General features: G+C 41.3%; 1 protein-coding gene across 2 annotated transcripts in view; it reads right to left on the reverse strand.

Annotated features, from left to right (window-relative positions):
• Nucleotides 1–21,105, reverse strand: part of POR (cytochrome p450 oxidoreductase) — a 60,109-nt gene extending 39,004 nt beyond the window's left edge. The window contains exon 1 of one of the 2 annotated variants that reach the window (XM_087717270.1): nucleotides 20,970–21,105. The gene's annotated coding sequence lies outside the window, so the exon portion shown is untranslated. The remainder of the gene's footprint in view (nucleotides 1–20,969) is intronic. The other variant, XM_087717271.1, reaches the window with a different exon arrangement.
• Between the last annotated feature and the right edge of the window lie 6,787 nt (nucleotides 21,106–27,892).

Below are 27,892 nucleotides of genomic sequence, written 5' to 3' on the forward strand. Positions count from 1 at the left end.
TGATACAACATACTTTAAACCCTGCCACTTCCCTAAGGCAAAAAGCTTATGTTCTTCTTAGTTCCTTTTGGAAAGACTAAGCATGCCAGAGGTGATGCAAAAGATGGAAAACCAATATGTGGCATCAGTTCAGGCTGACATTCAAATCCACCCGCAATTACATTCACTGGAGATTTGGGACCTGTTGCTTTCTCTGAGCAAAACCTGCCTTGCAGGATTTTTACTGCAAAGAATATCTGGAAGGACGGGTAATATGTACACCATTTGAATCTCTGAAGAAAAGATGAGACCTAAATCCAACAAATAATAAGATCCAACAATCAGAAGCTGCTGTTTCACGTTCAATACAGTTACTTTAAGTTCAACCTCTTCCTGAATTTTTAAAGTATCCTTAAGGTGAGATCCTGGCAAGCACACACCTGTAAATGTATTTTTGGCAACCATAAAGAAAGCATTGCTCTTCCAGATTTGATTTGTTAGTTGAGCCTGCTGCCATTCCTTCTTAGCTTCCAAGATCAAAGGAAATTGGCCAGGTTCTGCCGTCTTCTTAAATCGCATAATATAATTTTAAGAGTTTTATATCATGTGATGTATGGCGATGGCAAAACATTGTGGCTTCTGAATAGAAGAAACAATGTTGTTTCCTTTTGCAGTTTAGACTGAGTGAAATGAATGTTTACAAACTTCAAGAGTTGTAATTAGATATACCGAAAACCAGGGTTTTTGTCTTAGGTTATAGTCTTCTGCTACATGTAACTCCTAACTAGTTATCGGCTAGTACCAATTGCAACATAGCAAAATGTGATTGATTTATAGCTTTGCAAGTGTGTGAACTCAGTCACAGTGATTAATAACCATGATTAAGTGGAGAAGAGAGGAGAGAGAAGGAGAGGAAAAGGAAGGAGAGGGAAGTAGGGAAGGGAGAGAAGGAGAGGGGGAAGGAAAGTGGAGGGGAGGAGAGAAGAAGGAAGGAGGGAAGGAGAAGGAAGCGGAGGGGGAGACATTTGCAGACATTTTATCAGCAGATTAGTTAATCTAGTCGTTACTTATAAAGCCCTTCATGGTATTGGACCTGGGTACTTGAGAGGCCGCCTGCTGCCAATTACCTCCACTAGACCGATTAGATCCCACAGATTAGGCCTCCCCCGAATTCCATCCGCCGGCCAATGCCGACTGGCAACTACCCGGAGGAGGGCCTTCTCTGTGGCTGTTCCGACCCTCTGGAACGAGCTCCCCGTGGAGATTCGAACCCTCACCACCCTCCAGGCCTTCCACAAAGCCCTTAAAACCTGGCTGTTCCGACAGGCCTGGGGCTAAAGAGCTTTGCCCCCCTTCTCGAATGTTATGGTTGTTGTGTGTTTTTTAAATTTTGTACTGTTATATTCGTCTTTTTATCCCCCTGTCTGTACCCCCTTCCCTAATTGAATTGTGAGCCGCCCTGAGTCTTCTTTGGGGAAAAGGGCGGCATATAAATGTAATAAATCTAATCTAATCTAATCTAATCTAATAGGAAGAAGAAAATCAAGCACCCAACAGTTCAGCCTTTACTTACATACAGTATATTCTCCAGTATTGCATCAATTTATGGTTGGAGGGCCCAAGATAACACTTGACTTTGTGTAGTGTGTTATATACACCAACCAGGTACAGACCCAGTGGAATGGATAGATCCGTGATGGTGAACCTATGGCACATGTGCACCCTCTCTAATGGCACACGAGTCGTCACCCCAGTTCAGCTCTGTCACGCATGTGCATGCGCCTCGCACAGGCCAGCTGGTATTCGGGTCTCTGCCATGCATGAGCGGGGGGCAGGGGCATGGGGTGTGTGCATGCGTAGGGGCAGGGTGTGTGGGGGTCACACATGCAAGTGGAAGGTGGAGCATGTGGGGGGTGTCACATGCACATGCACGGGGGGCACGTGCATGCACGGGGTCATGTGGGGAATCATGCATGCATGTATGGGTGTCATGGGTGCATGAGGGGGCGTGGCACATGAGCAGTGGGGCGCTTTGGACACTTGGTCTGGAAAAGGTTAAGCCATCACTGGGAAAGATGAATGACGAAACTCAAGTTGTAGGCGATGCGAAAGATGTGAGATGAGAAATTTTGGCAGATGGGTCACCTGAGGAGCTCCATCTCTGTCTTAAAACACGCCCATATTGAATGTGCCACTTGACATATTTCCAGGGACAATAAACATATTTATAACACAGGACCTCATTTTCAGGCCACATAGATAATGCAAAGAAATATTAAGCCAAAGCACAACTTCACTTTCAGCCATTTCAACCTCCCTCTGCAAAAAATATCTCCATGACTTCACTCTGTTGCTGACCAGTTTCTTTGTCAACAATGATCAAGTCAAGAAAACTGGGGAATAGAACATTATATTTCTCCAGCATGATCTCCAAATCCTTCAGGGAAGCCTACAACATGGTAACCATAACAACACATGGTTGACAATAGTCACCAGGGTCCCCATGACAACCTTGAAATAAAATCTAGCAAATCACCTCTGATAGTAAGAAGCTGCAATATACTGTATTTTGCCTTTAAAGGAGGATAAAAGGAGAAAGAAACCCTATCGGGATTTTGAAACCCGAGAGCTAAGCTACTAGATTGGTTAACACTACCTTGAAGTAGGAAACCATGCCAGCTTTTTAACCATCTGCAGCCTCTACCAACCCTACTCCATGACAGTAAACCACCTGCTGGCATAAATCTATGGCCTTCCTTCTCTTCTGTGGCCTGAGCTTGTGACAAAATGAGAATCTCAATAGGGAATCATGCTCATATCTGATAACAGCAAGTTCCGTACTTAGTTCTCTGTAAATAAATGCTATCTTTAAATTATTATCTACCAGTATTACATATACCTTATTATGCAACCGTTGAGCAAGGTAGCTGCAGGAATTAACTGCCCTTTGCTAAGGTTAAGGGTGAGAATACTAGCATTTACATTCCTCTGGAGCAGGGGTCTCCAACCTTGACAACTTTTAAGACTTCAACTCCCAGAAATCCCCAGCCAGCAAAGCTCTGGAGCAAGCATCAAGCTAGGTGGCAGAATGAGAGAATATACTGTTGTCTGGACAGTAGCCAAAAGTATCCATGACATATGAAAAGCAGCAGCGAAGGCTCTTGGGTGTCATTGGACAACCAGCAGAGCACCTCAAACATTAGGAATAAGTAATACAAATGAAAACAAACATTTCTGATCCCTGACTAGTTGCCAAGAATTTATTGTTCATCAACCTTTTGAAAGGAGAAAAATAGCAATAGCAATAGCAGTTAAACTTATATACCGCTTCATAGGGCTTTCAGCCCTCTCTAAGCGGTTTACAGAGTCAGCAACTTGCCCCCACAGTCTGGGTCCTCATTTCACCCACCTTGGAAGGATGGAAGGCTGAGTCAACCTTGAGCCGGTTAGATTAGAACTGCTGAACTGCAGATAACAGTCAGCTGAAGTGGCCTGCAGTACTGCACCCTAACCACTGCACCACCTCGGCTCAACATAGTTGGGCCCCAAAAAAATAATAATAATAACCCACCCACTTGCTTTTACGGCAGGCGATTCAAGGATGGATCTGGCATTTCCAGCCAAAAATCCTTGAGAACTAATTAAAAGATTTTTCTGAGATATTGGAGGAAACGCAGGGAAAGCCAAGCAGGGACAGCGAACATTTAGTCAGGAATTGATGGACTACAACTCCTAGGTTTCTTGTTATTGGCCAGCTGGCTGAGGAGTGATCCAGCAATTCTGTTAGGCCAGTTAGGGTTAGGGTTACAAAGAATATTGTACTGGGCTAGATTATAGATTAACAAATAGCATTTTCTTAGTTTTGAAATTCCCCAAATTCATTCTGAGAAAATATGGCACTAAAGCAAAGTATACTGGCAGTGCAATTCTTGGTGGCAAATTCATTTTGGAAAGAAGGGATTATTTTAATTGAGCCCAAATAATATTAAAAAAGCATAGCTCTTGGTCACAAAAATATCACCCAACCTTTGGTTAGATGTTTATCAAAAATGTCCAGCTTCTTACCACTCAAACAATGTCCAGGGAGTTTTAGGGGTGTGGAAGATGTTTTCCAAGTGTTGAGGACAGAGCAATCTAGTTCAACCAACAACACGAGTAGCTCTACCAGTTCAAATCCTGACCTACTTTGCTAAGGCATTTTGATTGCTAGGGTGATTTTAATATCCAAATCAAGTTAACCATTTGCTGTTTCACAAAAGCAATATTCACGCAACACTCCAAATCACATCAATCAAAGGGCCGACAAGCCCATTTGACACCATACCAAGTTGGCCTTGTTTGAATCTGGTATCGGTCCCCCTCCTTAGCTTAATGCTTAGTGTAAATTGAGACCATAGTTAGTTGTGCAAACCTTCAACATGGATTTATACAGCAATCGGATTAAGCTGAATGTATAAGCACTACTAAAAAAAACAACAACAACCAGTATTGGTTCCAGGAAAGAATAGGGAAGCAGGCTTCTACAAGGCTGTTTTTTTTAAACCTCCTGATTATAACCTCTGCTTGGCAATTCTGAAAAACTAGAGGCCCCGTCCACTTAAAAGATATTGCCCATTCTTTAGCCAAAAAGACTTCCTGTACGCAGAGGTGGGCTTCAAAAATTTTAGCAATGGGTTCTTTGCCCGGTTGCTGGGGGGGGGGGGTGGCCATGGTGGTGGGGAGACACTTTTGCCCTCTCCAGGCTCAAGGTCCTCTGGAGGACAGAAACGAGCTCATTTCCAGCCTTCACAAATTTCCGGTAGGCCCATTTTCCACCCTTCCCGAGCCACCGCGTGCCCTTACTGCATCCAAAACGGGCTGCGTGGGGACTGCTGGGAGGTGTGGGGTGGGCGGGGCCAGCCAGGAATGGGATTTGGGGATTCTTTAAACTGCACAGAATCTTAGCTAGAGGTTCTCCCGAACCCCTGAGAACGCCCAGCAGCCCACTCCTCCCTGTACATGACTTAAACACTGGCAATATAAACAAGACATCTCTGGTAGCATGTTTAATGATCTAAACTATGCAAGTACAAACAGAAAAAAAAATGAATGGGAGTCAGGATGGATAGATTTAAATCAGATTTTTTTTTATTTTTATCAAATTTATTTTAATAAAATGCTTTTGGAGTAAAAATCTAAAGATAGCTTTCTATTTAAGATACATATAATAATTTGGTTTATTCAGCATGAAATGGAGCCTAGTTATGTAGCATGAGGCCGTATATTGTGCAGTATTGGGACCTCAACAGCAGGTCAGAGGAGGAGGAACTGCGGGACAGAGATGAGAGTTGCTCTCTCAAAATTATGATTGAAATCGAGTTGATTTAAATCAAATCCAACCTGTTGGGAGTTCTTCAAAAGAGGATTATTTTTACTTTAATTTTAAAAAAATCAGCATTATATATTAAGGGTCTAACTCTGGTCTACTTATCTATTAAGAATGTGGAAAGAAGGAGTGTCTGGCCATTGGTAACCTATATGCAATGCTGGGGCAAGGAAATAGAACTCAGCCTATAGACCAAAATATAGCAATAGCAGTAGACAATATCTTCATTGTTGATCACCTATATTACAAGAATCCTGGCAGACCAGCTACTTTCCCTTGGGAACCAACAGATAAGGCTTAATTAATCGGCTCTGTGATGTTTTGTTCCCTAGAGGCACTCCATATTGGAATGCCTGTTAACTCCCCTCCCCTTTAGCCAGTAATTCCATCACATCCTTCCCATCACCACCAGATAGACTACTGCAATGAGCTCTGGGCAGAGCTACCATTTGGAAACTATCATTGGGCACTTCATTGGTCCATGGATTGATGAAAGAAGCAATTACAGACATAAAAACCTATACTGTGGGTGCTATACTTATTTCCAAAGAGCTTCTGAGTACAATTCAAAGGACTGGTTTTAACCTTGAAAATTATACCTACCAGTAGTTGAGTTCCTAAATACTACTGTTACCATCTTCCAGTACAAGTCATCTATCTAGTATATAGAGCAGGGGTGTCAAACTCAAGATCTGCGGTCCACGGGATGCTTAAATCTGGTCCGCGGGGGCTGACCTGGAAATAGCAAAGGACCAGCCTGCAGGGTCTCTGGCAGCCAAAATGCTGGAGGCTGTCCAGGCTAAAAATGGGGTGAAGGGCGGGGGATCACGTGCCCCCCCATGCCCGGTTTTGGCCAGCAAAGTGCTGCAGGAGGCTGTTTAGGGGGGCATCACGTGGCTCCTCTGCACTCGGCAAAGTGCTGCAGGAGGCTGTCCAGGCCGAAAATGGGGCACATTTTGGTCAGCATGGTAAGTGTCCATTCCCTCTCCCCCCACTCCCACCGGCCAGCCCACAGAAAACTACAATGCTCATCCGGCCCTCGAAGAAATCCAGTTTGACACCCCTGATATAAAGGAGACTGAGTGTTTCTATACACTACCTATCTATGTATAGATGAATCAGCAAGTTATAAAGATTACCCAAATTCATTTTTATCACTATCTTATTTTCACTTTAACAAGGTGTGGTACAGAACAAATAGCAATAACACTGGCGCTTACTTATATACTGCTTCATAGTGCTTCGCAGCTCTCCCTAAGTGATTTACAGAGTCACCATATTGCCCCCAACAATCTGAGTTCTTATTTTACCGACCTCAGAAGGCTGAGTCAATCTTGAGCCGGTCAGGATTGAACTCTTGGCTGTGGGCAGAGTTTGCCTGCAATACTGCATTCCAACTACTGCACCGCCAAGGCTCAGGAACAAATAAACCATTGGAATTACAAATACATAAATAGAGATTACAAAGCTTGTAAGATGTAATTACAGTGACTGATACATATCAGCTTTGGTGGTGGAGCGCCCACACTCTTTGAGCGACTTCAATTTGCAAGCCTCCAGAGGGCTTGGTGGGAGCTCATGTCCTCTATGATGACAGTGTCTTGTCTTAAGATTATCTCGGTTCTGACGCACATTTCCAAGGCACCCTCTCATTTCGGTCTGAGCAGTTATTGAATGAGCTTGGAGATGGAGGAATTTCCCTGGTTCCTTTGTCATAGTCAGATCATACCCTAGACTGATTTATGACGATGGCCTCCTAGGACCTCTGTAAGGCAATGGAAACAATTCAGGCAGTCTCTCTCAAGCCCCTAATAGATTTTCAGAAGGTATGTGGGGATCTTCCCAGCGCTCTTGACAGAAGGTTCTGTTCAGCAGCCAATAAGCAGCCGGTAGCTGGAAGCCAGCCAAGCCTACTGCTGCTCCAAAGCAGGACTCTTTCTGGAGCCCATCCCAGAGGGCACCGTGGCTTTCTAAAACCCTTCAGGAGCTGACGTGCCAGAAACAACAAGGGAGCATCAGTGGAGGAAGTCTAGCAGCAAACCTGACTGAGCTCATGTATTTGCCTATGTTTAGTCTACATGTGACAGTAGGAGAGGCAAAGTGTGCATACTGTATGTGATATCTATTGTCCAGTAGCCCTGTTGGGAAGGAAACAATCCCGTTAAGCCCCAGCTGTTGTGTTCAGTTTGCACAACATTTTGATAAAATTCTGGGATTCAGTGCAATGCGAACAGAGTCTTTAATGGTGACTGGGGCATCATTTTGCCTTCTTTCTTCTCAGCTACTCCTATGTGGATACTGCACGGTTCTTCTCTCCCCTATTGGTCATCTGGCAATTGAGAGTGAGGTGTCTTCTGTACACAGTCTATATGGAGTTGCCTTTCAAGACTTACTCAGAAGCTACAATTATTGCTGCCTCCAAATGTTATATTGCAGTTTGGGACTTTAAAAATGCTTCAGCCTATTTTGCCCCCTCCCTACATATGTCCATCAAATCATCCTCCTTACTCTCTATTACACCATTACACATGCATAACACCTGAGTGGAGGCCCTGTTGTTGTCGTTGTTAGTTACAAAGTCATGTCCGACCCATCCCGACCCCATGGACAAGGTTCCTCCAAGCCTTCCTGTCCTCTACCATCCTCTGGAGTCCATTTAAGCTCATGCCTACAGCTTCGGTGATTCCATCCATCCACCTCATTCTCTGTCGTCCCCTTCTTCTTTTGTCCTCAATCGTTCCCAGTATTAGGCTCTTCTCCAGTGAGTCCTTTCTCCTCATTAGGTGGCCAAAATATTTGAATTTCCTCTTCAGGATCTGGCCTTCTAAAGAGCAGTCAGGGTTGATCTCCTCTAGGACTGACCGGTTTGATCGCCTTGCAGTCCAAGGGACTCGTAGGAGTCTTCTCCAGCACCATAGTTCAAAGGCCTCAATTCTTTGGTGTTCAGCCTTTCTTATGGTCCAACTTTCACAACCATACATTGCAACTGGGAAGCCCTGTACTGGATGCTAATCTATGCATTATTTTCCATGTAAAATTTAAGGAGCTGGTTACCACCTTGTTAGGGTTTTTCTTAATATGGTGCAGGACAGACACACAAGCTGTTTATTGTCATTGTTTATTGTACAAAGGTAAACTCCTTTAAGATCGCTATTCTATTTCTAATCTTATCTATGATTTTCCCTATTTCTATCGTCTTATTCCTACACCAGCATTCCTACATTTATTTATTCTTTCTTCTTTCTTCTTTAAATCCCAGAGTTATGTGACCATCTTTTGAGACCTTCTGACAAGCAAAGTCATAGGGAAATCAGATTCACTTAACAACTGTGCTACTCATTTAACAACTGCATTGATTTACTTAACCAATAAAGCAAGAAAAGTCATAAAATGGGGCAAAAACTCACTTTAAAAAATTCCCACTATGACATAAATTCTGGGTTCAATTTTGGTCATAAGTTGAAGACTACTGAGGTACTGCATCCTAACCACTGCGCCACCCCTTGAGCCGAGGTGGCACAGTGGTTAGGGTGCAGTACTGCAGGCCACTTCAGCTGACTGTTATCTGCAGTTCAGCGGTTCTAATCTCACCGGCTCAAGGTTGACTCAGCCTTCCATCCTTCCGAGGTGGGTGAAATGAGGACCCAGACTGTGGGGGCGATATGCTGACTCTGTAAACCGTTTAGAGAGGGCTGAAAGCCCTATGAAGCGGTATATAAGTCTAACTGCTATTGCTATTGCTACCTGTACATAAATAATATTCTGGAGAAAACTCAAAATGTTGATTTTACTTATTTATTTAAAAGACTTGCCGTATTTTTCAGACTACAAGACGCACCAAGATTTTGAAGAGATAATTTTTTTAAAAAAGGTTTTGCATTCTGCAGGCCTCCCAAACGTCTGCACACCTCATTTGTTGTGAAAAACGGTGCATGCAGAGAGTTTGAGAGGCCTGCAAAGTGCTCCTGGGGGATGGGGAGGGGAGGGCAGAAATGAGCAAAAATCGGCCCGTTTTTCACAAAAACAGACCTGTGTTTTGCCAAAAAAAGGGGCATGCGTAACCTTTAAGGGGATTGTAGAGTGCTCCTGAGGGCCGGGGGCAGGGAGACCAAAAAATGCCCTCTTTTTCATGAAAAAACAGCCCGTTTTTTGCTTTATTTTGTCCTCCCCAGCCACCAGGAGCACTTTGCAGGCCTCCCAAATCCTCTGCACGTCCTTTTTTTGTGAAGGGGACAGAGTTTCAGGAGACCAGAAATGCTGTATCCAGTGTATAAGACGCACCCAAATTTTCACCCTCTTTTGGGGGGGAAAAAGGTACGTCTTATACTCCAAAAAATATGGTACATGGCCATTTACCCAGAGTCACCTTGAGGTGAGATGGGTAGCAAATAAATTTAATATTAAAAAACAAAAACAAATAGATGGCTAACAATAGTATTTAAAAAATGTGTCCTATAAAGCACTGCATGGCATGGCAGTGGGTACCTACCTGTAAGGCCACCTCTATCAAGTGGTTCCTACCTATCATTTATCACTATGCTGATGGTCCTTCGCCAACCAGAGATTTTGGTAAAAAAGTCAATGTTTCTCATTGATAGTTTCCATCCGTTGGAACAGCCTCTCTCTGCAGATTCAGAGATGACCTTAGTTTGTGGTTTTAAGGAAAGCCTTGAAAAGAGAGCTATTCGGAAGGACATTTGATAGTTGTGGAATGCCTTTTAACAACATTTCAACCTTTGGGCTGAAGTTTGATTTTCTTGGCTATTAATTTTTGTACAGTTTGTTGATTTACTGGAGTTATGTTGTATTTATTCAAATTATACACCGCCAGGTACTTGTGATATGTGGTGGTAAATAGGATGTAAATAAGGAAGCCAAAATCAAGTTAAAGGAAAAAGCAAAGGTTCCCCTCGCACATATGTGCTAGTCATTCCTGACTCTAGGGGTCAGTGCTCATCCCCATTTCAAAGACGAAGAGCCAGCGCTGTCCAAAGATGTCTCCATGGTCATGTGGCCAGCATGACTAAATGCCGAAGACGCACGGAACGCTGTTACCTTCCCACCAAAGGTGGTTCCTATTTTTCTACTTGCATTTTTTACATGCTTTCGAACTGCTGGGTTGGCAGAAGCTGGGACAAGTAACGGGAGCTCACTCTGTTACACAACGCTAGGGATTCGAACTACCACCTTTCTGATCAACAAGCTCAGAGTCTTAGCTACTGAGCCACCATGTCCCTCCCAAAAAAATCAACTTACAGCTTAGCGAATTGTGTGAACCTGGTTTCTTTGTTCAGCTACTTTCTCCAAGACGGGTGCCGTGATCCAATTCATCGTCTGAAGGAATCAGTTTTGTCAACCAGCTGGCCAACAGAAATCACAATACCCTGTGCTAGTCACATGGCAAGACTGAGTGCTACAGTAAGGAAATCCTTCCCATACTGTTATTTGGAGGAAGGCAATTTTTAATACAGCATGCAAGGAACCCTCCCTCTTACAACATTGTCTTTTCTTTGAAGATTAAGCTTAGTTCCCACTTCAAATGACTTTCTGGGCCAAGTATCTTACACAACAGGATTAAATGCTGGCTCTTCTGCCTATTTGCGCAGCAAACGGTGGAGTTGTGGGGGGGGGGAGTAATTTTGGTTTTAAAAATGATGAGCAATGAGGAAAGCATGGTGCAATGGTCTCCAGCAAGCTGACTTGACAGGAAGAAGTGCTCACGTTGTCTCTAATTCTAAGTGACATTTAACACACTGCCATAGATAAGACCTTTGCCCAAGGGTCCCTGGATAATGTCTGTAGACTTTCCTTAGCTTCTTTGTAAGCAGTAATTTTAAAAATAAATAAAAAAGAGGGAGGGAACAAACTCAAATAACCCCTTTTTAAAATGAGTACTACTGATCTCTGCAATTATTTCTTAGTGCAAGTGTGGGAAATTCCTCACCAGGGAATGTTGGAGACTGTACTTTAATTAACTGAAGAGCCTATTTGCCTACAGTTTAGTGAAATGAAAATGATACAATAGTTAGGTAAGGTCCGACATGCCAGCTGAAGGATTATCAAGACATGCTATGATTACACTAAGACAGTGATGGTGAATCTTTTTGGCACCAAGTGCCCAAACCATAACACACGCATGCGTACCAGCCAGTTGGTCTTTCCACGTGCTGGAGTGCCAGAAACCCAAAGACCAGGTGGCTGGTGCACATGCCAGAAACCAGTGCACGTGCCCACAGAGAGAGCTCTGTGTGCCACCTCTGGCATGCGTGCTATAGGTTTGCCATCACAGCACTAAGATCTTCATTTGCACCACACACCTAATTTAATTACTGAGAGCACTTTTTGGGGGGGGGGGGCAAAGTACATAGAACCCAAAAGGCCAAGTGCTTATTTCGGGGATCAAAAGAAAATAAGATACACATAGGTAAAAGTAAAGGTTCCTTGCACCTTGCACATAGGTGCAAGTCATTCTCAACTCTAGGGGACAGTGCTCATCTCCGTTTCAAAGCCGAAGAGCCATCCTGCCCAAAGACGTCTCCGTGATCATGTGGCCGGCATGACTAAACGCCAAAAGCACACAGAGCACTGTTACCTTCCCACCAAAGTGGGAAGTGGTTCCTATTTTTCTACTTGCATTTTTACAGGCTTTCAAACTGCTAGGTTGGCAGAAGCAGGTACAAGTAATGGGAGCTCACTCCATTACACGGCACTAGGGATCCAAACCGCCGAACTGCCAACCTTTCTGATCGACAAGCCCAGCATCTTAGCCACTGAGCCCCTAAAATACGTACATACATAGCTACAAAAACAAATATAAAACTAAAGTTCCCTCTAACCAAGCTTGGCAACATTGCACAAAACTCAGACACTAGGCCTTTATTCAACCAATTTAAGCATATTTTACAAACCAAGGCTTACTGTCACTCAGAAATAAACTTGACGTTAAGACCTGATGCAAGTTGTTGAAATACAGGTTATCCTCAACTTACAATCATAACAGAGTCTGCCCATTACAAGTTGTGACAAAGTGGATCATCATATAACAGACCTGACTTTACTACCTTTATTGCAACAGTCATTAAGCAAATCATTATGGTCATTAAGTGAATTTGCAGTTATTAAGGAGGTTTGCTGGTCACTATAGGGTCTTTTGGGCAAAACCATAATCATGCATACATGACTGGGAAACTACAAACAGCCGTAAATGCAGGCTGGTAGCTGAGCCCTTGAAATGCAGTCACAACAAAAGGGTGGGACGGGGCACTGTAACTTTGGAACAGGGTTGTAAATATTGTTTTGGGGTGGGGGTAACTGTTGTGAGTCGTAAGTCAAAGAGCCGAGGTGGCGCAGTGGTTAGAGTGCAGCACTGCAGGCCACTATAGCTGACTGTTATCTGCAGTTCGGCGGTTCTAATCTCACCGGCTCAAGGTTGACTCAGCCTTCCATCCTTCCAAGGTGGGTGAAATGAGGACCCAGACTGTGGGGGCGATATGCTGACTCTGTAAACCGCTTAGAGAGGGCGGAAAGCCCTATGAAGCAGTATATAAGTCTAACTGCTATTGCTAACTGCTACTGACTACCTGTAACATTACTCTAGAGCTCTTAAATCAGAACAGGAACTGTGAAGGACATGGTGCAGCCATGGGTTTCATTCTTTATAATGAGCAGTTCTCATCTTGCTCAAACTCTCATTTTCCTGTAGAAATGGGAATATGAAATAGCTATTCCCTAAATCCTTTATTCTGCACTAATGCAGGCTTTTTTCAACCTGTTGCATCTACCAACAGTTACAGCCTACAAAGATATAGGTATGAGGGTAGTTAAGTAAGGCAGAATTTGCTCAATCAAACAGCAAACCAGTCACAATTATTTGAGTTCAATACAACACTATCGCCCAAACAGCTCTCATCAGTATAAAGTTTGAAACAAAATACTGGATGATCTTAACTACTCACTTTCTGGTCTGCACAAGGAATCAGAGTAGTCAAAACTGTGTCGGATTGTTTGTGATTCATCAATGCTATGGAACTTATCCAGTTAACATAGGGTGTATTATATTAATAAATTTAGTGCTCTGTTAACAAAACCCGGGTTGACGTTGACGTCCCTAAAGAGGCCAATCATCTCCATGAGCCTGACCAACCAGGGAGCTAGAGTTTTTCATAAGCAAAATCATAAAGCACTAAAGTCTTCCCAGACTTCCACTCTAGGAAGCAATTCCAATGCATACACTCCCAAGGGTTCAAGCTCAGCCAAGGAATGCTTGGAAACAAAGAGACAGGTGGAATTCCACAGCCCATTCCCAATATTCAATAGGGTCACTGCAAATCGCACTGCACTGCACACTGCAAATCACAACATATTCATATTGCTGACTAAGCAGGGCGTAAGTGAACATCATCTGGGGGGAAAGAATAAATACTCTAAATATCATTCCACCAAGGTAAAGGTAAAGGTTCCCCTCGCACTTATGTGCTAGCCATTCCTGACTTTAGGGGTCAGTGCTCATCTCCATTTCAAAGCCGAAGAGCCATCACTGTCCAAAGATGTCTCCGTGGTCATGTGGCCGGCATGACTAAACGCCGAATGCGCACGGAATGCTGTTACCTTCCCACCGAAGGTGGTTCCTATTTTTCTACTTGCATTTTTACATGCTTTCGAACTGCTAGGTTGGCAGAAGCTGGGACAAGTAACACGAGCTCACTCCGTTATGCGGCGCTAGGGATTCGAACCACGGAACTGCTAACCTTTCTGATCGACAAGCTCAGCATCTTAGCCACTGAGCCACCATGTCCCTCATTTCACCAAAGCCACAATCAATTACAGCTGCCTAAAAGTAATCTTGACAATTTGATTATAAGCAAGGAGCCTCAAAATCAGCTTCGATTTGGATCAGCTGGAAACTCATTCCTAGGGCCAGAATGGGACAGAAGGAAAAAAAAAAATCTTATGTAAATTCATCTTGGAAGGATCTACATGAAACAGAGCTTCTCCAAAAGGCAACACTTTTGTAAAAATGATACCTTGGGAAGCTAAGCATAAACCTGAGAAAAATAATGACTTAATACAGCAGAAAAACAATACTGGTAATTTGCAGACTACTTTGGAATTAACCTGAGCAGGGAAATTCAGACTGTCAGATTATCTAATAGTGGCTAGTTTCATATGACACACTAAATCAAACCCAAGCAAATAATGTTATGGCATACTTATCCGTTGCCAAAGACATGATTCACATCTCAAATTCATATGGCTAAGAACAACCAAGCTTGGAGAGCACCAAGAGCTCCCTAGTTCAACCCTCAGCTATTGGCCTTGAATTGTGTAGCCATAATCTGCTAGGCTATTCGAATTAGATAAACTGTTCACTCATTCGTCATTTTTTCACCTCCAAAAGGAATGGAGGCACAGAAGACCCAACTATCTTTTACCCTGCAATGGTGGCTCCAATTAGGTCACCATTCTATGTCTGAATTGCAGTTAAAGACAAAGAATGGAAAACAAGCTACTCAAAAAATGATTGGGATATTTAAAGTCAGCAACAAAGGTAGAGGGAGATTTTGCTGGTTCACTGCATCATATGCAAAGCAACTGCTCCCATGCTAATTTAAAGTGAGCATCAGTTGAGCCTTAAAATTCAATTCCTGGGACATTATTCTGGAACTTGGTCCCACGAGGATCAATGTCAATTATATCAGTCTGGGATAAAATAACTTAAGCAAACTGACAGTAGTCCTGATAACTTAGCCAATATTTCCAGTTTACAGGCTCATGCCACATGAACATTGTCCATATCTAAAGAGAAAAATGGACAAATTTATTTGCCAGGAAAATTCTGCCACTGTCATCTACCACAGATCACTAGAAGAGGGACTTTATCAAATGGAATCTTTGGTACTCTGAGTGGGTGAGTTATTTCATTATCCAATTAAGTAATATCATCAGTGGAGCAAGTATGGGGTTTGCTCCCTATTTATATGCAGTTTCCTCTGCTGATGAGGATATCCAGGAAGGGTAATATGTTGTTTTCGTCTTTCCTTGTGAATTATATTCCTTTGAAGATGTTGATCATTTCATGTGTCATCTCTTGTTTTTTATTATGATGGTGTCATCTACATACCAGATCCATATTTTTGGTTGTATGTATTGTGATGCTATAATTTCTAGATGCAGCATTAAATCTCTGCTGTTAATCCCGTAGTGATCCCATGGGTATTCTTCTGATTTGCTCGTAGACTGAAAATAACAACCCTGTTTCACTGAAAATAAGACCTCCCTGGATAATAAGCCCAATCATGCTTTTGAGTGCATGCACTAAAATAAGCCCTCCCCCGAAAATAAGCCCCCTCTGAAAATATGGCAACACAGCAGCAACCATGAGGTGACCACGCTGGTTGCCCCCTGCACCTCAAAAATAAAAAGACCTCCCCAAAAATAAGGGGTCAAAAGAAAATAAGATCCTGTCTTATTTTTGGGGAAACACAGTAGTGAGGCAGGGTTCATGAAGTCCATAATTCTGGGTATTTCAAAATTTGTGTACATGTAGTTCTTGACCTACAACAGTTAGAACAAAATCGAAAGATGAGATTCATGACCATTTTTCACAGTTATGAGCTCTGCAGCATCCACATAGTCATGTAATCAAAATTCAGATGCTTGGCAACTGGTTATGACATTGCTGTGTCCCAAGGTCACCTTTTGTGACCTTCCAATCAAAATCAAACAAAATCAATGGAGAATTCAGATTCCCTTAACAACTGGATTACTAACTTATCAACGACTGTGGCAAGAAAGGTCGTAAAATGGGGCAAAATGCCCTTAACAAATGTCCCACCTAACAACAGAAATGTTGGGCTCAATTGTGGTTGTAAGTAGAAGACTACCGGTATTTGGCTAAGTCGTGCGTGTTGCGTAATGCTGCTGCCCTGAAATTCAGAAAAATCATAGCAAGTTCAATGATCAGAGCAAAGATGATCAAGGCACTAGAAAAGCAAACTTTATGAAGAGAGATGGGCCTTGAGAAAAGCTATCAAAGGAGAGAAATGACAGCACTCTTCAAATACTGAAAGAATGCCACAAAGGAAAAATTAAAACTTATTGTCTTTCCTTCCAGAGTGCAAGAGGGGAAAAATGGATTTAAGTTACAAGTAAAGAGACTCTTGAACATCTAAAGAAAGATCCTACCAGTAAATGTAATCTGACAGTGGAACCAATCCTCTAGAGCAGTGTTTCTCAAACTCAGGGTCTTTTAAAACGCAGAAAGAATATAATGTTAGCGTATTTGATCAAAGTTAAAATAGATATATTATCTTTGGAAACCCTAAATCAACTTTTGTTGACATCAAGACTGAAATGACAAGGCTTTATGGATTTATTTATAGATGAGACACAGGATATGTGAAGAAGAGATCATTTGTTATATTTCAAAACAACACTTTTAAATATGAGGGAAGCTTTTCTCAACAGGTTTCAGGAATTCAGAAACAGCAAAGCGACGTTAGCCTTTGTTTAAAAACCTCTTAGTGCTACTGTAACAGAATTAAATTTTTCTCCCTTTAATATTGACATTGGCAACTTTGAAATGCAATTGCTGAATTTAAAAAACAAAGAATTGTGGAGCTCGAAATTTGAACGTCTTTGTGCTCAAATACTGGAGAAAAACAAATGTGAACTTAGTTCACAGCACAAGTGGTCTGCTTTGAAAGACCTGGAGAAGGAAGATATGTTGATTTTTAACACCTGTAATAGTATTCCTGACTCATATAATCAACTCAAAAAATTAGTGTTTGCTGTTCTTTCCTTATTCAGGTCTACATATTTATGCGAACAATCATTTTCAAGCATGAACCTTATCAAGAGTAAATTGAGAAGTCGTCTTATTGATGAGAACCTGGAATCGTGCCTAAAATTAAAAACAACAACATACTGACTTACCCAAACTTTCCAAGGAGATACAAGGCCATTGTTCACATTAGTGTTTGTCAGTCATTGTCATGATTTAATTTTATGGATATTGTAAGGTAAATTGTAAGTAATTTAATTTTATCAATAAATAATATCATTATTAAGTATGATATCAAGTTTTATTCAACGTACCTATAGTTTAAGACTTAAAACTTTAAGTAAAGTTTATTAAGTTAATTTTAGGGAACATTGTGGAGTGAAAGAAGATGTAGTGTCGCGGATTGAGAAAAGTATGTTGAGATGGTTTGGACATATAGAGAGGATGAACGAAAGGAGATAGACGAAACAAGTATACAAGACAAGTGTGTATGGGAGAGTTGGAAGGGATCAACCTCCGCGGACGTACCTCAATCAGATTGAGGACGTTTTTAGCAAAGGCCAGTTTAGGAATACCCTAATTAAGTTAATAACAATGTACCTACCTATATAGTTTAAGTTTAAAAAATTTGGCTCTCAAAAGAAATTTCAATCGTTGTACTGTTGATATTTGGCTCTGTTAACTAATGAGTTTGCCGATCACTGTTCTAAGCCTACTAGAAAAAGCCTGACTTAGCATGACAGGAGTCTCTCTCGCTCCCTCATTATCATCCTGGATCTCTCCAAGCTCTTTCTAAAAGGAATCTAATGAAATCCTGCCACCTTGCACTTGTGGCAGGATTTCACTTCATCACGTCATTAGCTGAACTTTTGTCCCAAAAAGAGGAGGTAACGAGGGGAGAAAGAGACAGAGAAAGAACATAGCACACTATTCGATTTCAGAAGGCAAACAAGTGTTTCTATCCTCTTTTTTTTTTTAAGACACCTAGCCAACCAGATGTCAGAGATTCTTTCAACTCCTCATTCCAGGGACAAATTCAACAAATTCTGGGACAGAAGCCAATTTTAATTGCAAACAGTGAAGAGTCACTTTTTGGCCTAGAAAAGTTACACTAACGCTCACAGCCCATATCAATAGGAGTATATATTTGATTCAAGTGTGGGCACAGTTCAAACATGTGGGATCCACTCTTTAGGAAAAGTCCTAAGAGGAACCACTTTCAGGCAAAAAGACAGGAGATATTTTTAATGTAAGGTCAGGAATATGTTTTATGTATCTGAACTAAAGGAAATCATAAGCATTTTACACAGAAATCTCAAAGAGACAGAGAGAAATGAATATATTTATTCATTTTAGTATTGTGGGACATTTGACATGATTAAATCTCTGTTGGTCAAAAACTCAGAGCAGTTAGAAGATGCCTTAAAGTTCACCTAGTCCAACCCCTCTGAATTATTGCTATAAATTTCAAATCTCCATCAAGATTTTCTGAATTACCTTTTTGCCTTCTCTGGCCTAAATGAGCAGGCCAGCTTTGCCATCATGACAAGAAAAACTATTATAAGGGAGTGGTTTCTAATTTAACACAACCAATAATGCCCCCAAAGTCAGTAGGAGGCACTACTCAATCTCTAAGCAATACCAATACCATAACAAGGAGCCAATCCCTAAGTATATACTTGAGGTTGTATTTTGTTCTGTGCTGCACTTAAAAACATTTTAAAGTCATGTATTACATAACAAGGAGCCAATTGCTAAGTATATACTTGAGGTTGTATTTTGTTCTGTGTTGCACTTAAAAACATTTTAAAGTCATGTATTACATAACAAGGGAAACTGGTGCCAAGTATCATGAAAGGTCATTTTAATTTTCCACCTGTCACAATCAAAGACTAGGATATATTGAAGCTCAAAGACAACTTTGGAGAAGATGAACAAAATATTTTGAAGAGATAATTATTCAGTGGGGTTCATTAATCCAGAAAAATGTGTCTATCATTGGAGAAAACCTTGGAGAAGGGCTTGAAGGGAATATCCAGAAGCCGTTACGGAAACAACAAGAGAAGAAGTATGTTTTAACTGGTGTTTAAGGCCTGGGAAAGGAGTTAGCATTAGGAAAATACTGAGGCTGGCTCATCCCTGATTCAGTGGGGCTGAATATATGAGGGAGGAGAGATGCATACTCAGACTCTATTACTGTGGCCTGTAAAATATATATCTAGTCTTCCTGGGGAGTCAGTTTCTTAATCAGATCTATCTCCTAGGGCTGACAGTCATATCTATTATTTATATATCAAATTTCTTAATATTGCATGAGTGAAAGATAGAACCAGATTTGCCAAACTAAAGACCAGGTGTATTGGGGGGGGGGGGGGGGGAGAAGAACAAATGGAAACAGGTTCTATATTACATATGAAGACTATTCCCACCCAAGGAAAACCCAAGATCTTTTTGAACCCGAATACTATTTTTAGAAGGCGGGTCAGAACATGGAAAAAGGGGTATAAGGATTACAAATGTCAGCTAACAGCGCATCTACACTCTGAATCGGCCCAGCTATATATTTTAAAGATGTGCAAAGATCGAGATTTGAAGACAAAAAGGGATCTTGTAAAACCCAGCAACTCTTTTTAAGACACATTTAAGAACTTGCCAACAGGAGCTATGTGTGCATACCCACCTTCCATTTCATTTTTTTTTTCAAATCATGTTATGGAATTCAGTTCAGTCTATATTCCTACTAAATGACAGGGTTAGTCTTTAATTTCTGGGGAAAAAAATGTATCCCTTTCAGGTATTTAACTGACAATAATTAAAACAGAGCACTTGCTACATATTAATTTCTAAGAAGTTAATCTGTTAAAAATTGCCACTGTAAGGTATTCTTAACACACATACCTCAGGCTTACTCAAAAGGCATCAGAAGTCCAACACCTATGACAATTCAACTATCAATGTATATATTCAAGGGCCACCTCCAGTATCCTGATTCTAATTCCTTCACTTGCTAAACAAAACAAAACATTTCCTGCCGGCTTCCATTAGCAAGTCAACAGAAGACTCTTTTCAAATTAAGCCTCCTTCTGCTGCATTTAAAAAACTCAACAGAAACTGATTTACAAGGCACCAAAATTGTGAGACACAATTTTCTCAGCTGAATACATTCCCCTTAAACGGAAGTTCCAATTCCATCTGAAAAAAATGGAAAGGTCTCAGCCTGGCTGGCATTCAGAGTTCATTCTGAACCACAAAACGTTTTAAAGGAAGAAAAAACTAAAGCATCCAAAAGAGATGTTTACGCCAATATTATGGATTAAAGACTTTGAGTTCATCTTCTTTTTACTTATCATGACAAGGAACCAGCATGGACCCCATCCACTCTTTCCCAATGAAACATGATGCTTTGTTTTTATAGCCCTCCTAACACCATCTCTTTTAATAAATAAAATTGTAGAATTGGACTTTTTAAAGAACCCATCCAAGGGTGCCAAGCAAGCGCCTGGCTGAAAGGCAAGAACTGAACCTTTCTCGCATAGGAAACCTCAGTATTCCCTAGGCCCAGAAGAACCCGGGATGCCACACACGATGCCACCTTGCTTATTTTGCAACCTCTCGTTATCGTAGGATCTAAGACTCTCAACTTTTTCCAACTTCCCTCTCCTAAGACCGGTCCCTTCCTCTTCTTAAAGCAAGAACCCAGAAATCTGGCCTCTGCATTGCCCTCCGTTTAAAGCAAGCCAAAGGAACCCAGGAGAATCCCAGCCCCAGTTCTTCCCTTCGACATTGGGCATTGGGGGATTCCCCCCCCCCCAGCCTGCACTCTATCGCCCCAAATTCACTCACCCACCAACGGCCCCAAGTGGAAGGAAAACGATGGCCAATTGCAGCGGCGACAGCAGGAGCGGCAGCTCTCCTCCCGAAAGCCCAGACAGAAAGAAGGGGTGGAGAATGGACTCTACCACTTAGCGACGTAGGGGGGGGGAGGAAGGACTAAGAACGTATCCCGGGCAAACTCCTCCCTCTCCAAAGGCTGGCTTTTTAATATATCCTGCGCCAGATCCAACCCAGCGGTTCCATTCTGCTTCCGTTCCCGGGAAGACTAATCTTCCCAGCGCCTCTCAGTTAACCTCCCCACGCAGGCGAGGAATGGTACGGCCTTCCCGGCTCCAAGCTGAATGGAAGACGCGTATGTTAAAGGTCCAAGGCAGGATCAAGATTAAGGGTTGGGTTAGACTAGCGTTGCTCAACCTTCGCAACTGGTATGGACTTCAAAGAGAAACCCTGGATTAAACTAGGATTGAATTTTCAGTTGAATTGTTGTTTCACGTCTCTCTCAAATAAAGCCTCAGTTCAGTGGGCAGGAACAGTGTGTTCTCAGAAAATGCTTAATTAATCAGGCAAGGGCTGGATCGCGATCTCACAATAAGCTTTTTTGAAGTTAAGCCTGTTTTTCCCTGGTTTATAATACCGGGTGTATGAGCTCAGTCTGGTTAGTATGGTACAGTGTGTAATCACATGTAATCAGATTAGATATCCCTTACGAAACCTAAAATTTAATTATATTAATATTAATATAGACATCCTAGATTACAGTATATTTCATTAAATCTATGAGATGGATTTAGTATTGACAGTATACAATAACAACTGTTACTGAAAGGAGGACTGCCGGAGGAAGAGATAAAAGAATTAAAAAGGCATTAATATACTTCTTGCATTAATGAACAATGTTTTGATAACAGAATCCATTAAAAATGGTCCCAAGATTTTTACATATGTGAGTCTTTAAGGTGCCACAAGATTTTGGCCACTGTGACCTTAGTACAATGGTAATTGCCAAATACATCTTGGGAAAAACATTGTTTCTAGACGGGACTACTTTAAGCTGCCCCAGAGTTGCTAGCCTGTGGGAGGACACCGAAATACAGGTGGAGGCATGCAGAGTTGGGAAATGGTAAATTAAGATATCTTCAGGCTGGGATGAGAAAGCTGTGGATTTCCTCAGTTTACTGGCTGTTGCAAAACTGCAATATGGCAGCTCTATGAAGGGCTGAATGACTCTAAAGGTCAACCAGAACTTTTTTTATTGGGATTAATGGACAGCCAATTAGAAAAGAACCTTGGATGACAAAGATTACACACAAACACACACACACACAAACATATACACACACCTGTATATAAAAATATCATTACTGCTGGGAGATGATGTGTCTAAGAATGGGAAGACTATAACACCAACAATAGAGGAATGATTGATGGAGATGACAGAGATAGCAAAATTAATTTGTGTGCCTGGAGAAAGTTCAACAACTACATTTAGCAGTTACTGGAAACTCTTTATGGATTTTTTACTGAAAAAGGTAGAAAAATGAACATGGGGTACGGGTTGGAAAATTAGAAAGGATGATTTATGGAAGGAAGGGCCAAGGAAGGGCCAAGGTGGCGCAGTGGTTAAATGCAGCACTGCAGGCTACTGCTAGATCAGCAGGTCAGCGGTTCAAATCTCACCGGCTCAGGGTTGACTCAGCCTTCCATCCTTCCGAGGTGGGTAAAATGAGGACCCAGATTGTTGGGGGCAATATGCTGACTCTCTGTAAACCGCTTAGAGAGGCCTGAAAGGCCTATGAAGCGGTATATAAGTCTACTGCTATTGCTATTATGAGGGCCTTAGAGAGGGTAAAATAAAGCACATTTATAACTGCTTGTTAAAAAATTGGAAGCAGTTTCCTTATCCTTTATCCTTTATCTTTTCCCCCTTTTTCCTATTTTCTTTCTTTTCACTATTTACTATTGTTCTTTATTTTTATGATTTTTACTTCATTAGAATTTTTTTCAATTAAAAATAACATTTCAAAAGACCCAAATGTTTTCCTTAAAACCACCACCTACAAGTAGTCTTCAACTTATAACCACAACTGAGCCCCAATTTCTGTTACTAAGTGAAGCAGTTGTTAAGTGAATTGCCCCATTTTACGACATTTCTTGCCACAGTTATTAAGTGAATCAATTCAGTTAAGTTAGTAAAATGGTTCTTAAATGAATCTGGTTTCCGCAATTGAATTTGCTTATCAGAAAGTCGCAAAAGATGATCACATGGCCCGTTTATGGAACTGTCATAAATATGAGGCTGTTGCCAAGCGTCAGAAATTTGATCATGTGACCATGGGGATGCCACAGTGGTTCTAAGGGTGAAAAATGGTCATAATAGCAATAGCAATAGCAGTTAGACTTATATACCGCTTCATAGGGCTTTCAGCCCTCTCTAAGCGGTTTACAGAGTCAGCATATTGCCCCCAACAACAATCTGGGTCCTCATTTTACCCACCTCGGAAGGATGGAAGGCTGAGTCAACCTTGAGCCTGGTGAGATTTGAACCGCCGAACTGCAGATAACAGTCAGCTGAAGTAGCCTGCAGTACTGCACTCTACCCACTGCGCCACCTCGGTCCCTTTTTTCAGAGCCAATGAAACTTTGAACAGTCATTAAATAAACTGTTGTAAATCAAGGACTACCTGTACAAGCTGCCAAAATCTGAGAAACAAAATATTAGCATAATGTATTTCCTTGCTAGAATTTTGCAGTCTTAATGATGAGTTAATCTAGTCATGGTGATTTATAATTCCTATTTTGTGTCCTGTTATTACTTCTTAATCCTGCCTGCCCCAAACAGTGTTGATGGGACTGATTTAGTATTCCAAAGAAGACTCCTCAGGCTTTAAGAGTTTTATGTTTTAATAATAAAAACTTGAAATAAAAATTTATCCTATCCTGCTAGCAGGAAGCAGACAAGCAGATCACGAGAGAAGCGAGGATCTTTTAAGAAATGCTGGACCTAGCCAATTACATAAGCATTCCTTTTGTGTTTGTTTAAAAGGTGTGAAAGCTCACCTTGGAGAATATTTGCAGAACACATTTTATACATATATAATTTCCTTATTTCATAATCAATGTTTGCTGTGCTCTGGGGCACAATGTTATGATGGAGATATGTATATATATATATGGTGTGTGGGTGTAGGTGTGTGTATACACATACATACATACATACATAAATACATACATACATACATGCATACATACATATTTAGTTTTTTTTTTCCTTTTGCGGTTATTAAAATTATATCACCTAATTCCTCAACCTTGTAAACAGGAAGGAAAAAAGGAGAGAACACATGTTTCATGTCTATTGTCATCAGGATTATTGGCTCTAAATTCTGGGAGCAAAATACAACGCCTTAGTCAAGAGCTTAAACAACTTTATGTATTCCATGAAACTTACTTGAATGGTATCTAATCCAAGTTTTTGAGACTAATATTAGCCAGCCAAATACCTTTGAGAAAACATTCTCTGTTTTTCATCCAATGCTATTCAGAGATACATGAATTCCAGCACAACAAAACACCGTACAATACTTATAGGCAAGCTATCCGCACATCCCTGAATTTTTCTAATTAAAGCAAGTTACTCAGGTCACCACATCTCAAAAGGAAAATGTTCCCAACAATGAAAAAAATCCACTCTATCATTTATACTTTTGCATCTATGTTGATTCCTGGTCCCTGCTTAGACAGATCCCTGCAGTTTTTTTGGAAAGGTTTCAGAAATAAGGAAAAATGTTTTGACAGTGAAAACAATCAACCAAGGAACAGCTGCCAGAAATTGTGGGAGCTTCATCAAGAAGAGACTGGACTACCATCTGTCAAAAATGGTGTAAGGTCTCCTGCTTGGGGTAGGGTGGACTAGATGATTTACAAGGTCCCTGCCAACTCTGTTATTCTGTTATTTATTCTGTTATCTACCTCCTAGAATTAAAGTCACCCATCCGTCTTTGTGCCTAAGATAAGACTAGAATTCACATTCTCCCGGTTTCTAGCCTAATGCCTTAACCATTGCACCAACCTCGCTATCTATTATATTTTGTGTCAAAATGTGCAGTAAAGTTTCCTGAAAACTGCAATCCTTGAGCTATTCCCTTTCTGGATGAGAACATTATGACATCACCATTCCCTTTCCCTCCAGGTCATTCCACATTGAACTACAATCTTTCACTTTTTTTTTTGAAGGGGGTTGACTTTATTCTTCTTTACGTTTATCTCTAGTATTACAGCCTCTGTGTCTTTCCAGTTTCACTCTCTCTACTTCTCCAGAAGGGAGAAGTTGATGATGGGCGAATAGTGTTCTAACACATCTCCCCAGATTTAGGAGGTCTTCTTCATGGACCACCAGGCCTGAAGCAACTAGGTGGAGCATAGACTAGCCCACAAATGAAAAGTTTCCTTTCACTGTTCTACTAACAGGTCTTTGCATAATGTGTCCAAAGTCAGATAATTTGAGCCTGATCATTTTTGTCTCAAGTTTATTTTGTATGGTATAGCAAAAGGCAGCATAGTCACTATATCTCAAGTAAGAACCTTGGATTGATTTATTTATGATCCATTTGTTTGTTTTCTTCGCTGTCCGCAGTATTCCCAGGAATCATCTTCAAAAGTGTCAATACTCTTTCTATCCCATTTCTTCCAAGTCCAATTTTCACCTCCATAGAGTGTTATAGGGAAAACCATGGCTTACCTGATTTTGATCTTTGGAGGTAAACACACATCCCAACATCTGAATTTTACAAAGCCTAGTTCAGAGGTGGGTTTCTACTGTTTCGCACCGGTTCTGGTGAACCGATAGTGGTAATTCGGCCTGGGTCACAGAACCGGCAGTGACCCAGGCTTGCCATCTCCCCGAACCGGTTCCCCAGGCTCCACTTCCATTGCCGGCATGTTTTTTATTAGTTTTTCATGGTCTTTGTGCATGCACAGAACAATTTACAGTGAACTGCATGCATAGCACGTGTCTGGTGCATGTGTCTGGCGTGCGCGCAAAGCGCATGTTAAGTAAACTGGTACCAACGCCGGTAGAAACCCATCTGTGGCCTAGTTTTGGCATATTTTTTGACTGCTTGTTCCTTACCTTTGATCATTTATCCTAAAAGGCAAGTGCTATCTACCACACTGATACCTTCATTGTCAAATCTAAGACTGGTTATTGTACCTGCTTTTATTAGTTTGGTCTTCTTTATATTTAATATTAGTTCCATTTTTTTCCATCAAAACATTTGTTATGCTCCGCATTCTGCCTTCTCTGAAACATTCTCTGAAACTCTCAGGTTTTAAACTATGGAATGAAGTTTTTACAGAGGCTAGTTTGGAATTACCAAAATCATAAAAGCATTACAGAAACAAATGAGGATAACATACAAGACATGCAAGGTCGAAATTGGAGTATTGCAAATTCGGTGGATTCAGATCTTTACAAAAAAGGAACTAGTTTTGTAACAATAGATGGAAGTTTGGACAATATAAGTCCATATGGCTTTTTGTCATGGAGGTATCTGGAGAATGTGACCCTCTTCCATTTGTAAACCCCATTTAGTTGGGTTGTCTATATGTTATGTTGAAACTGACTATGTTGCCAAGACTTTTCCATGATAATACAAGAAGAGGCCCATCTGGAAGCATCCTCATGGCCCCAAGAAAAAAAAAAGACCCCCAGAAATCCAGAACAGTTCTATTCAAATTACCCAGCTTAGGTAAGAGAAGCAAAGCTATAGGACTCAAATGGAGCTAGCTGTTCTACTACTCACCTGCTCAGAAGTTGCAAAAATTATTTCAGTCAATCCCAATTAATTGCTTTTTCTTTGGCAGTCTTGAGTGTGATGCAAGATGGCAAAATTCACAGTGAAAGCAACACTGGTTGAATATATTTTTCAGGTACTATTCCCCACTCCACAAACAAGGGGACACTCAGTGAAAATCTTCACCCCGGAGCTTCCTATTTATTATAAGACTTAAGCCTGTTGAGTTCACCCGTGCCACATGTCAAGTGTTCAAAGGGGTGGAGAAAGAAAGGAGGAGAAGGCAGAACTGCTGGAATTGTACCAAGGAAAGAGCTCTCGGTAATTACAAAGATGATAGTCACAAAGGCTGTCACAGCCATAAACTAAGCTGACCTCTTCATTGGGCAATGTACATTATGCAATCAGCTACGAGAACCTGTGTGTTTTTTTTTTAAAGGTCAATCAACTTTTTGATTTCACTGTTTCAGAAGTGAGGGTTTAAAAAAAAAGATTTTATGAACAATTATTTTAGAACAAAAGGTGGAAGATTTCCAGTAGTAAAGCAAAGGGGAGTCCTTTTACAAAGCTTCATATAGAAACCCAAAGGGTAATTTGTAGCATTATTGTGATGTTTTAATTGTTACTTACCTTATAGGGGGCCCCGTACTACAAATGGTTAAGAGACAAGGAAGAACTATGTGTTACAAGGTAGAGGAAAGAAGAAAGGGAGGACAACAAATAAGGTGAATGGACAGGATTAAAAAAACTGGAGGACTCTCCTTGGAAGAGCTCTGAGGTACTACTGGAAAGAAGTCAAGGGAACAAACATTTGTTCATGATATTACCAGGATTCAATTCCTACTCCATGACCCCTAAATATCACTACTACTGTGTTTCCCTGAAAATAAGACGGGGTCTTACTTTCTTTTGGGTCCCAAAATAAGCATTGGGGCTTATTTTGGGGGGGGTGTCTTTTTTTCCGCATGTAGGGGAGGCCCACTTCTTCTGCTTGCTCGTGGTGGGGCAGGAGGCCACATGGTGTGCCAATATCTCTACTGCAAGGCAGGGAAGGGTGGACTTTCCCCACGCGCCCCTCACTAGCTTATCTCAGGGCCATCCACACCCCGACACCTGCCTTGCCTTGCGGCTGCAGCACCA

This window comes from Thamnophis sirtalis, unplaced genomic scaffold (genome assembly GCF_051295495.1).
Source record: "Thamnophis sirtalis isolate CommonGarterSnake01/CBP01778 unplaced genomic scaffold, rThaSir2_p1.2 scaffold_6, whole genome shotgun sequence".
NCBI lineage: Eukaryota > Metazoa > Chordata > Lepidosauria > Squamata > Natricidae > Thamnophis > Thamnophis sirtalis.